Source organism: Cimex lectularius, unplaced genomic scaffold (assembly GCF_000648675.2).
Source record: "Cimex lectularius strain Harlan isolate CLEC.00 unplaced genomic scaffold, Clec_2.1 scaffold198, whole genome shotgun sequence".
In the NCBI taxonomy this organism is placed as follows: domain Eukaryota; kingdom Metazoa; phylum Arthropoda; class Insecta; order Hemiptera; family Cimicidae; genus Cimex; species Cimex lectularius.
The window spans coordinates 222,335-235,114 of NW_019392853.1; the positions used below are offsets into that span (position 1 = coordinate 222,335).

The 12,780-nt window shown below is 33.9% G+C and overlaps 1 protein-coding gene across 3 annotated transcripts in view; it reads right to left on the bottom strand.

The window, feature by feature from the left end:
- LOC106669461 (group 10 secretory phospholipase A2) overlaps nt 1-12,780 on the bottom strand; it is a 60,739-nt gene that overhangs the window by 9,915 nt on the left and 38,044 nt on the right. The window lies entirely within an intron of this gene.

A 12,780-nucleotide genomic window follows, 5' to 3' on the forward strand; every position in this document is an offset into this window, starting at 1 on the left:
AAAAGTTGATATCTTTTCCTTAAGTAAAAACAAGCGAAACGGAACATTTTACCTAAATTTTCTCGTCCACCACCTCACATGAAGTCAAACGGCCCGGGAACGGCCAAATTATATTTGCACGATTCACGATTGGTTCGAAACTTTTTTTAGTCCAGTTGAACCTCTTGGGTACGTGAATGTCATATCCGCGATCCATCCTTAATGGTTACGTCTGTCAGACGCAAGTTTCGCCATCATCAGTGATAGCCTCGTGTGCTATTTTGTCAGTCCTGACATGCGTCTGTTATATGATTGGAGACGATGTTACCTCACACGCCATTTGATAGTGCCGTTTTTTTTATGTTGTCTGCATTTCAACAAAATAGTTCTCCGATGAAAGTTTCTTCTCATTGTTGGCGATGTTCTTCAAAATACTCTTAGATTCGTGTCCGTATGTAATTGAAATCCTCACATCCTCCTCATCCTCCTGTTGGCACTCTCAACACGACACACAAGAATGACACATCTACACAGAAAACAAACGCTTTGAGCCCTGAAGATGACCTCAATAAAGATCGAAACGTTGGCACGATAAGGAAAATGTTTTTCTAAAACCTACTTCACACCAGACCGCATCTCACGATCTCCAAATAATCATTATAGAAAAAGTTACCCATTGGCAGCCGCTCTGGATTAATAAAATGATATTAATCATTCAAGAGGTCTTTTATCCATATTTTTTTTTCAGTCGATTACGTTGTAACTGTGGGGAATCGAGTAATCGTATTTGTGTGTTAATGTGATTTTGTAATTTACTATTAAAACGTAATATGTTTTGATAGATGAAAAAACTGTTGGCATGTGAAAAACTCTATATAGTGTGTTATTGTTTACGTAAAAAGGGGCAGAAACAATTAGTCTTAAAATTTCGGATTGAAAAACTTTGTAATCTTTGAATATTGGAGTATTTGGCCGATCCATAAGCTTGGCACCCCGTACATCCAAATAGGTTTCAGTAAGTGTATGCCGAAATGTAATGGTAATTTTGACTGTCGGTTGAGTAGGTAATAAAGCATTTTAAATTGATTGTTGAGTGTCTGTTTTTTTAATCGTGTGTGTGGATTCCAAGTTACTTTTCTATCAAATGTAAGTCCTAAATAATTAACTTTGTCGAATTGATGAACAGGTTCATTGCATAAGTATGCTAGGACGGCGGAGTGTAAAGGTGATATGTTGTGACTTGAGGGGTTAAACTTTATTTTCCAAAGATTGCTCCATTTTTCAATTGTTGATATGTGGTTTTGTAACATAAGTGAAGCTTGTGTAGAAGAAGGATGACTAGTTAATGTTTTCTCATTTTGTAGAGATTTGAGATTAATGGTCACTCCTTGATTGTCTGATCTTAGGAGGATTGTCTTTTTAAGATTTTCTGTGGCACAAGCATTGATAGAATGAATTCAGCTTGAAAGGCCGAGGTTTATTTCTCTAATGAGTTTGATTACTCATATTTCAGGGTTTCCTTCACTGCTTTTGGAGCATGTATACGATATAATTTGATTTCCTACTGATTTCTTCCACTACTTCTTCTTCTTCTTCTTCTTCTTCTTCTTCTTCTTCTTCTTTATAACCTGTTAAATCTTAAAGGGATGTTCAAAAAATGTTTTCGGGGAGCACATTCCGGTGTCGCTAGTTCTATGTGTCTGATTATATTTATTATTGCTGTATGTTCGAAACTTTTAGTCCCCATTAAATTTATTTATTTTTTAATTTTTTTGGGCCTGTACCTTTTTATTGTGTTTATTTTCACTGGTTTCTCCGTTGACGTGTACATATCATAAGCTAAAAATCCTGAACACAAATAAGAAATTTCCCAATTGAGGAGTTTCAAAGTGAATTGAAAACGAAAAGGGTTTAAGTTAGTATCCTTGCTTTATCATTTTGTCTGATTAGGAGGAAAACACTTTTGAAAAATTTATACAATTCTGTTTAACTATTAAAAAAACGCCTGCATGTTTGGTACCTAGCTGTTTAGAACAAGCGTTGAGAAAATCGGCAGAAAATCATGCATGCCTAATTATTTATTGATTACATACTGTCTTATTTATTATTGGATGGATTTTTTTACCGATCAAATGGCTTTCTTAAAGTTTTGCTGTTTTCTTCATCAAGAATAAATGTAAAATTACTTTAATAATCAACCTCTTTTCCTACCAACTTAAGTATTAGTCTTAATTAAGACCACGCTAAATAAGACGGTACTTTTTAACCAGCCGATCGATAAGTACACGACGCAAAATGTCAAACAAAGGCAAAAGCCCCTCTAAAAATATCTACGGATGAATGATGGAGCGAAGTCTTTTATTGTTCCTTTAGGATGGAAATATGTATTTTTCGCAAAATCATTTACGTTTACATTGTTCTTACTTGCTATTGAGCGGAAGGATGTGAAGTGAGAGCCCTAACTGCTGTCAACGTATACTGGGCGGTCATGCCTCATGATCCTTCCTTAATGTTTCGAACGGTTGAAACGATGAGAGAAAGTCTCGCATAGTCGCGTTAAAATTCAATTAACAAATAAAATTCGAATGAAAAAAAAATTCCCAAAAATTAAGTTCACTTTAGTAATGTAAGGTCACGATGACATAAGATTACAAGAAATTGTTTCCCCGCTTTCACCCCAGTCGTGATCCTTGATTCTTCGCTTCTTCTACTTCATCACACGTGATTTTCAATTTTGGGCGTTATGATTTCACGATAAAAGGAAATCTTTCTTTTCACAAACCGCCTCCGGTTCAAATCGACGTAATATGTTTTTGAGGAAAAGCTTCCGTTTTTTTTGTGGAATCGAATCGAACTTTAGTGAATCAAAGTTGACCTGTAGAGATTTGGACGTTTCCTCGTTGCCCGTCACGGTTCTTTGCCGGAAAAGAACGATGAATAATCCCGCATCTGGAACCGGTTCCATAAATCGTTTCCTCCTCCATCTGGGTCAGGTTCAATCAAAGGTCACTGTCGCTTTCCTTTGCCAACGCTCTCATTATCTTCTCACCATTATCCTGTTTGTCATTAATGATGTCTGTATTGACCAGCCGGTCTGAGAAAATTGATCATTTATCATCAGTGAATTTGCTCACGGAAGCTGCCACGGATTTTTAAAACATACTATACAAATTAAAGAACCATAATGTTACTTTCGAAAATATTTCGACTTTCCCTTATTCAGAAAAGATCATACGTAAGATTTCTGTAGTTTATAGCAATACCTTCTCATTAACAAAAAATTGAAAACTCCACTTATAGAAAACGTAATAATTCTTCATATTCTTTCATCTTTATTATTATTAATTAAATTTTTTACAATATTTTTAGGACCAGTTTTTTACCAGTTTGATTTTGAAGATTGTTGAAGGTCTAATTATTATCCTGTTTTACATTTTATCAAATTATTACAAATACAATGGGAAATTAAGGTAATTTACATATATTTTGAAGGGAATTTTAAAGTTTAAAGAGGGCCTACATTTTCAATCATACCGCCAAATAATATTAAATTATTTATCTACTTAGAAATCAAAGACGTTTTTAGCAGACTCGTAATACAAAAAAATGCACATTTCTACTTAATAATAATAACTTTTCTATGATTCAGAAAAAACAAAGGAAAGCTAGAAAAAGCACAAACAGGCTACAAAAACAAATATATTTGATGGGGATTACGTTTCGGGTAAGAAACGGATAAATAAAAATGAATTTGAACCTCATTCAGTATTTATGTCAGTTCAGTGGACACCCTGTATATAAAAATTTAACGTTTTTATGTTATAATAGACCGTAGCTAACGTAAAGATTTACACATCCACATCTAAGAAAATCTACATATCCACCCCAAATCTACGTTTATGTAGGTGATTTTTTTTTTACATTTTGTAATTTTTCTTTGTCTTTTTTGAAGATGTTAAGGTTCAATAAAACGTTATTAGGTATAAATGAGGCAGTAATATTAGACATTTTAGGTTGTAAATCTTTGATAGACGATTACTGTATAATCTTTTCAAAACCTGTGCTGTATTTTGAAGGAAGAAGGCGTTAAAACTATAATAAAAATGTAAATGAGGTTGTTTTAAAAATTTTAATAACAGTCGCTGGCCAAGTCCTCCCAAATTAAAAAAAGCCCGCGGACGATCTCGGTTGATGGCTCTGCACAAAAATATAAGAAAGGAAAAATAGTTTCCGACGTTTTTTTCAATTTAAGACCGATCTTCATTAGTTCATCACAGAAGATGAAAGGGCCCGGCTTGCGTCATTTGTTTGCGGCCGAATGGGACAATTACACTTGGGCCGGATCGTTTTCACGGGAGGGCGACACTTTGTCCAGAATCAAATAAGAGTTGCTCAAGAAGGGCGAGACAATAGTTTTAGAAATTTCCATGGTTGTGTGGTCAGAATTGCAAAATAGGCCTTAACGATCCGTTAGTCGCAGCCGAAAAAACGAAACAAAAATCTAATCATGCGAAGCGGTGCAATTGTGATTTTTTGGTCGTGTCTTATACATTTGTATTGATGCAAAAAGGCCGAGTTGTAAGTTATTTTACAGCATTCCTTTCGTAAGTACGTGGACGTTTGTTTTTATACTCTTCCTTATTGAAATAATGATATATATTTATTTCAGCTGTCCTCATGTCCTCTCCTTGTCGAAATGTCCATGATTCAATAATAACAATATTTATTTTGAAATTACAACATTAACTATTTCTAGGTTCAGGAAGGTTTTTCCTTTAAAACCCGTAATCTGTGATCACATTAACTTAAGGATGAACATTTTGTTTATCAAATTATTCAGCTCTCGTTGGTGCACAAGTCATAATCATAATGTATGTCGAAATACTGGCTATACTTTCATTATGCATAATTTTTCATTATGCAGAAGTCAAGCTTAGCCTATTTTGAAAAGATATCTTATATTCTTAAAGTTTTATTTACTTGAACCTTATTATAATGTATTCGACCAAGCAGGAAATGCATTAGGTAATTATGACTCTAATATGTAATTCATAAAAAAGTTTTTAATTTTTTTTGTACTTAAGTGAAATTTTTTGTCGAGGAAAAGGTTGTTCATTTCTGGTAGAGCATTTTTTCTTGGCAATGAAGGTAAAATTTATTTTATTGATCAGCTGAACGTCAAGGCATTTAATCCTGGTTGACCATGTGATGACCTCGTTACATGCCCTCACTTAATGAGGACTACATATGGAAAACAAAATATCTTCTGTTTGCTGCTATTTTGCTTAGTTCTTCACTTGTTGAAGTTTTTAAAACATTCGTCTTTAGACATGGCAACAATTCGCTGTTATCTGCAAACAGTGTACAGTCCGATGACGATTTGGTGCCTTTAATGTCGTTTTAATGATATTAAATAGTGTAAGACCCCCTGAGGAACACCCGGTCAAATGTTCCCTAGTAATGGTTGAACTCCTAGCACCTGGACATAAACAGCCTAAACAACAGCCTTTTAGCAAACTTTTAGGTCAACTCGTTGGGTCCCAGTCCTCAGCATAAATATTGTGAATTCGGTGGTCTTTCAATACTGAAATCGTAATTAGTTGATAGAAATGATAAATGGTGGAGTGAGTGTGTTGTTCAATGTTTTTAAAAAGATAGTTCCTACTCACAATTAGTTTAAAAAGAACGTAATTGGTTTGTCTCAGTACATTCTTTTCAACTCCTTAGTGTTGATTTGATGTCTTTCATGTCGATTTTAAGAAGTTAAATAGTGTAGGGATAGAGCAAGACCCAGCACGAAACCTTGAGGAACACCTGGTCTAATGCTCCCAAAGTATGATTGATCTAGAAACCTGGATAAAAACAGTCTAAATAGCAACCGTTTTCCCAAATCGTCGCGTCCACATTTTCTCAGCATTGTTCGAATTGCCTCCGCTAAATTATTTTGATTTCGCCATCAGCCTGTACTGCGTAGTCTTTCTTAGCTCCCTTGTTGATTTGATGACGTTAATGCCATTTAAAAAAATATTAAATAGAGTATGATCCAGCACAGAGCCCAGAGGAACACCTGATATATTCCTTCCTAAGATTGACGAACGTCCTAGTTCCTACACATAAAATGTTCTGCCTGAACACGTATGGTGAGTGTGATAATATTCAGGAAAACCCAGTAGGCCAAGTTTACATGTATGAAATCTTTGCGTCATTTAGAATCAAATATCTTTTCACTGCCAACTAATAACATTTCAATGTATTATGTTAGCTAAAATTATGGCTGACCTTATCAAGTACTCTGACAAGCTTCATGCTGGTGGAATGATTTTGTCTGAAATCAAATTGATTGGACATATTAATGTTATTTTCTGGAAGAGTGGTGAGCTTGATGAACTTCTACAACCTGTTTTTCTTTTCCTTTATTTTATTTAATTTTCCATCTCCGGTCTTCATGGTTACCTTGGCTAAAATAAAACTCTTTTTATATTAAAGTAATAAAACATACTTAAAGTGAACAAAAAATGATCGCGCAATGCATAGCTGTAAAAGAAATTTAAATAAAATAAAGAAAACGAAAAACAAGTTGTAGAAGTTCAGCATCCAAACCACTTCCAGAAAAGAAAAAAAGAAAAAACAACCAAATAGTAAGGAAAGAAGAAACATGATAATAATGTTATGCTCAGTTACTGCGATAAATTTTTCAGTAATTGAAAAGGTTACTAAAATGGGATAGGCCGGTAATTTAAAGATAAATTACTATCCTATCTAGGTACTGGGAGTGGGATATCTTAGCAGGTTTCAGGTAACAGGAAAGTATGACATCATAAGTTAATTAGGCCAGATAGGTAAAGAAATGCTTAAGTTGTTTTAATAAAGCTTATTTACTATCTATTTTACTTCTTTTGCTGACGTTAAGGCACAGTCATTTTTCATATAGTCGTAGCATGTATGAGTTTTTCTTTTCGTCAGGCACCAATAGCCTACAGGCATGAAATGGATCAATTAATTAGAAGAACTTCAGGCAGACGACGTGATTCCAAAATTTCAAATCAAAATATCCGATAGAGCAGACTGGGGGAAAAGGAGCTGTGGAAAGAGCTATCTGTGGGAATAAATCTAGGACAAGAATTCTTATACGCCACTGTCCTTCAAGAGTAGGCTTTTGAACTCTGCCTCAGAGAGATCAAAGATAGGGTGTTACCAACAGTTAAAGGCAATTACCTCATCGGTTATAAAGTACAGAGTCTTTGGAATTGCATCAAGGCCCTGTCAGACATTCAGGACATCAACAGAATTACTCTATGTTGAGGTCAAGAAAAGTTTAATGAAAACACCTTTCGGCCCTGAACCTTTCTCCGCCCAAAATTGCCATATCCGTCATGAATTGATTAAGAATAAGTCCTCGGTTTAAAGGGATTATATTTCAGGTCAGAGGCAAGCGAAAAAATCATTTATAGACCATCGCAGAACTAAACCTATGGTGTGTAAGGAATAAAAAGACAGTAGGACTGCTAACTTGATTCTGGCGTATGTATAGAAGCAGAGCAGCAAAAACAAGCCTGTGCAGATATTGCCCAGAAGAATAAGAAACAACGGAACATGTCCTCAATTGGTGGAAAGGTCTATGAAGGCTGAGAAAAACCCGAGGATTGAAGGAGACCCGCAGCAGTTTTTAAAAAAGCGTTGGGATCTGATAAGAAAGATAAGAGCTCTTGATAGTACAGTTAGTCGCAGTGCATAAGGTAAAGAGGCTGGTCTTTGGCACTGCTCAAAATTCCTCTCCCAACAAAGCCTTTAAATTACTTCGAATGCGCAAGTTTTTGATTTCACTCCAATCCGAGTATATTTCAAACGTGTCCTGATGGTCTACTTCATGGTCTTCTAATAACTAAACGATAATTCCCATTTGTGCTGTATGTATCCGTTCTTTAGCGGATAAATTTTGCATTCCACATTGTATTCTGAAAAAATATGTTGTGCCAATAGCAATGCGGTATGATAAGAAATAGTTCTAAACCTTTTTCTAATACGAAGTGCTACTTTTCTTTGAACACGTAATTTATTTATATTTTATTTGAATTTTGAAAGGAAGAGCCCATACAGGAGTCACGAAACAGAAATGCACTTTTTTATATTACTTCTAAAACTCCACGTTCAACGCCCCATTAAATTTTTGCGAAGCATATTTGTTAACTTTAAAGCCTTTTCGCCCGTATTTCGAATATATGGATGTCACACGTGTATCATCTGTCAAATCAGACGTCATGTGTTTGTGTTTCTCTCTTTCTCTATCTACAAATCTCTCTTTCACTCTCACACCCTCTCGACAAGATTAATACAACTGTATAAAACCGGGTATAAAGTAGAAAACCAATAATAATCGTTATAAATATCCTAAGAGCAACATATAAACGGCTAGGGGTGGTTGAATTACATAAATATACAAATATTTACTTAAATAGGATGAATATAGAAGAAATTACTGTGAAAGTAAAATCTATGTGTGTTTCTGAGGAAACATTATTTGCATATTACTTCAGACTACAATTAGACTAAAAATGGCAGAACCAAAAATTATAAAATAAAAACATTAATGAAAATTGAAATTATCTGACTCCCTTAAATTGGGTGATAAGTTTTGATTCCTATATTTTGAATGTTACTACAATATCTTATTTTCTCGTGTTTACCAATGTGACGCAAAAATGTCAGAAGAGACTGACAATAAATAATCTATTTTAAGCGAGAAGAAAACTATTTCTGTGTGCCAAATGTGTACTTGATTTATAAATTATATAAATAGTTCAATATTTTCTTTCAAGAATTGCTTTTTATTTATGTTTACTGATCCTATTAAACAAATTCAAGGATTCTTTTTCTTAACAAGACCGAGAATACGCGTTAAATCATACAGGCTGTGAGTTTACATAACTGCGAATTACGGTTACAAGACATGGGAAAAAGAAAGAAAGTGAAACCGGTGGGATCTCGAGCTTTGGCATTTGACTTTGGATCTTTTTTCTGCCAACCTGCTAATTAATATGATCAAATTATTTTAAAAAAGACGTACAAATTTCATCACTCAACTCCTCTTCAAGGGTAACAACTAACTTTCAAATTTTATCCAATCATCCAACGGACCATCTGCATAGAGTCGTAAATCCATAGGAGGATCTGGAGAGAAAGCTCCTTGATAATCTCATCTGTTGGATTTTTACTAAATTAAGTTTTGTTTTATTCAATGTTTATATATAAAGGGAAACGTGAGATTACCGATTTTTATGAAACCTTTTTTGAGTGATACTAGTCGAATTCGTTTTAAGCATTCTTTAAACCTTTTGAATACGAATTTTCAACACAATAAAAAAATTAAATTCATTTGGCTGGATTTGCCGGGAAACCTTTTTTTCCGCATTCTGACCAATGTTTACTTTAAAGTGTCGTAACTCTTCTGGATTTTTTTTTAAATGTATTATTTAGCTTATTTTATATTTAGGTTTTTTTTATTGTATAAGATCCAACATCACAAGTCTTATACCAAAATCGTTTAACATTTATATTATTATAAATGAGAAAAACAGGGAGGGAGGAAATCAACAGGAACACCTCCAACGTTTTATTTTATACTTCCAATTCTAATTTATTTACGTAGGCAAAATGTATGCCATTATGCGAAGATTATAAAGTTATAAAGCCCTGTAAGGTGTCCTGTAGATTCGTAGAGTCGTATCAAAGTTATTACTAATTTTGTAATTTAAAAAAAAAATCGGATTATGAGACCGTCGTCGTGGGTTCGATTCACACCGTAGCCTTTTTTTCACGAAACCCTCCAAAAAAATCGGAGCATTTGCAAAGTTAAACATTTGCAATAAACACTTTATTTTGATATTCATAAAAATTTGTATTCAGTTTTTTTGAAGTGCGAAAAACAACAATTTTTCCTCTTATATTACTTGAAACATATTTTCGTTTTTGTAACTTTTTATTTTTTTAATCTCATTTAGTAAAAACCTGCATGTAATTTTCTGATCCTATGTACAAAAACAAATCAACTAACACCTAATAACTCCGACATACATGCACAATAAAAGCGGAAATCATATTTACAAAAATACAAATAATAATATTGTGTAAATATTTTACTTCTCCTAGGGCTTATTGGCAAGAATTTTGTGACATACATATTTCCAATAATTTACAACCTACCTAGTTTCACCAAAAAAAAGTCAATTCTGTGATCACATGTCCTCCCCTTGTAAGTCCTTAAATAAAAAACAAAGGGTTAACTGCTGAAATTTGTTCTTATTTGTATTACATGTAGGAATTTTGGAATACAGGTTCGCCAAATAACACTGGCATTGGAGGAAAGGATTTACGAGATATCTGATTACTTTAATCATGAGTGTATTTCCAATACATTATAGGAATCCTCGGGGCCGCTGGATTTCACCCTGGACCTTTACCTCACAGGGATATGTCGCCGTGTCAATGCCTCAAACTTTGCGGCCACCGACGCACCTAGATCCAATTTTAAGAAATGTGAACTCTTGTCCGAAGAATCAGGCAGTTGAGCAACTTGGACGTTTGGACATAAAACAACAAAAATAGAAAACAAACCACATTAATTGATACCTAATATCATTTCTCTTTTGTTCCTTTTGCCCGGAATATTTTATTTATTGGTAGGAACTGAAAATTCAAAAGGGGATTTAAAAACACAACGTTCTAAAATAACTTCCGAAATGAATAAAAGGGCGATCGGCCAAGTCTGCTTAAAAAGTTAAATTAGGTTAAAACTTGAGCGGAATTAGAGAAAAGCAATAGAAACCGTGGTTAAAAGCCGGGGGCGGGGAGATGGAAATATTGTTTCTTGTGAACAATGCTCCGATCCGTTGTAAATACAAGACTTTTTTAAATTAATATTGACAAAATAAAAACAATTATGAAAACCTTTGGTCTCGTTAGTTTTCTCCCTTCGCAAAAAATAACTGGAGAAAATTATATAGTAGAAGTTATAATAGTAATTGGATAACACTCATATATTACAGGATGACGTAGTATTACTTTCGACTGGAGTATTCCCAATATTATTTCTAAAATAATTTTTGTCACTTTAACCTCGTGTCCTTAAAAATTATTTAAAATAATTAGCATGGAATTCTGATAATAAGAAGGCATGCCATGGCCAGTTGTAATGTAAAATATCACTCAAAAGTCAAATTTCGTACTATATTATTCACGTGTAGAAATATCTACAGTGTATATTCAAAATAGAAATGGGCCATAAATGCTTCCCTGAGGAACACCTGCCCTAATGCGTATATAAGGTGAGAATTGTCCCTGACGGACTGAGCAAAATCGAACCGCCAGATATGATCTCAGAATGAGATGGTACATTTAAGGGAGAGATTTTTTCAGTTTCCAAAGCAAGCCCGGACTCGTTCGAAAATTGCCGTTCTAAATCAAGAAAGGCACACAAGCAATAAGCATAACGAAAAGCGCACATAAAAATTTTATTTTGCGTAAAAGTGTCTGTCCTCCGGTGAGTGTAAATGGAACTCATTGCCTACCACTGATATATTTATATATTTATGGAGAAACTACTGTCTTGGAATCTACACACAAGGCTGAAAAGACAAGAAACAACGACGTTATAAATTACTAAAAGGACTGCTTGACCACGATGAATATTGTACATTGAAAACTAGTTACAATTAATTAAGGTTTTTAGTAAAAAGTCAATGGCACGAGCGGGATTCGAACCCACGATCTTCGGCTAGATACGCCGTTGCTCTACCACTTGAGGTATCGTGACCTTGATCCACTCGGACACCAACCTCCTATCTCAACCCCACCTTTTGAGTTTTCCCTCCTTTTTGCCATTTTTCAAATGCCGTGTAATCTGATTGGATTCTCGACGACAAATGAAATGGCCACGGAGAGCTTTAGTGAAGAATACTTTACTTTCAATCATTAAATTCACTAATTTCGTGGTCCGCTTGACCAATTAATATATTACAATTAATTAAGGTTTTTAGTTGAGATAAAAAGTCAGTGGCACGAGCGGGATTCGAGCCAAGAATCTTATATTATATTTATTTAATACATTATACATTATATTTGTAGTTGTAAATATCAAATAAATGTAATAAAAATTGTAATTCAATATATTCTTCACTTATTTTTTCTTCTTGTCCATATTGTCCATATACATCATTTTTTGTATGATTTCAGTAAATTTTTATTTTTTATTGCATAACTGGCTTTTAAACATGATTGATTTACTGTTTCGCTATTAATCGACCCTCTCGATATAAAAATACAGGATTACTTTTTTTTGCGTCATTAAACATACGTCGCTACAAATTAAACGGCACGAGATTGATGGGACCATTGTAATATTTACAAGCCCCGAAAGCTGCAAAGTCACTTTTCCCTCGTAAATATTACCGTAGACGGTTTTTTGTAAGATGTTTTTCATGCACTTCAGCACATGTAATATACACGTAATAATAATAGCATTGCAATATTTTATGGTCAAAATAACCACCTTACATGTCAGGCTTGCATTTTCATAGAAGTGGTTTTAGAATTTTTCTTTTTTTTTATTGATTTTTATATATACAATATATACAACATATTGAGTTTCTATTGTATTTTCTTATTGTTGTATTTTTATATATACAACAATAAGAATAGTAAAAATGCTGTAAGAACAAAACTGATAAGAAAAAAATGTGAGGAAAACTCTCCTTGTGGTGACGAAGAAGAATAATATTTACACTTCACTTTTTCAATTTTCTTCGT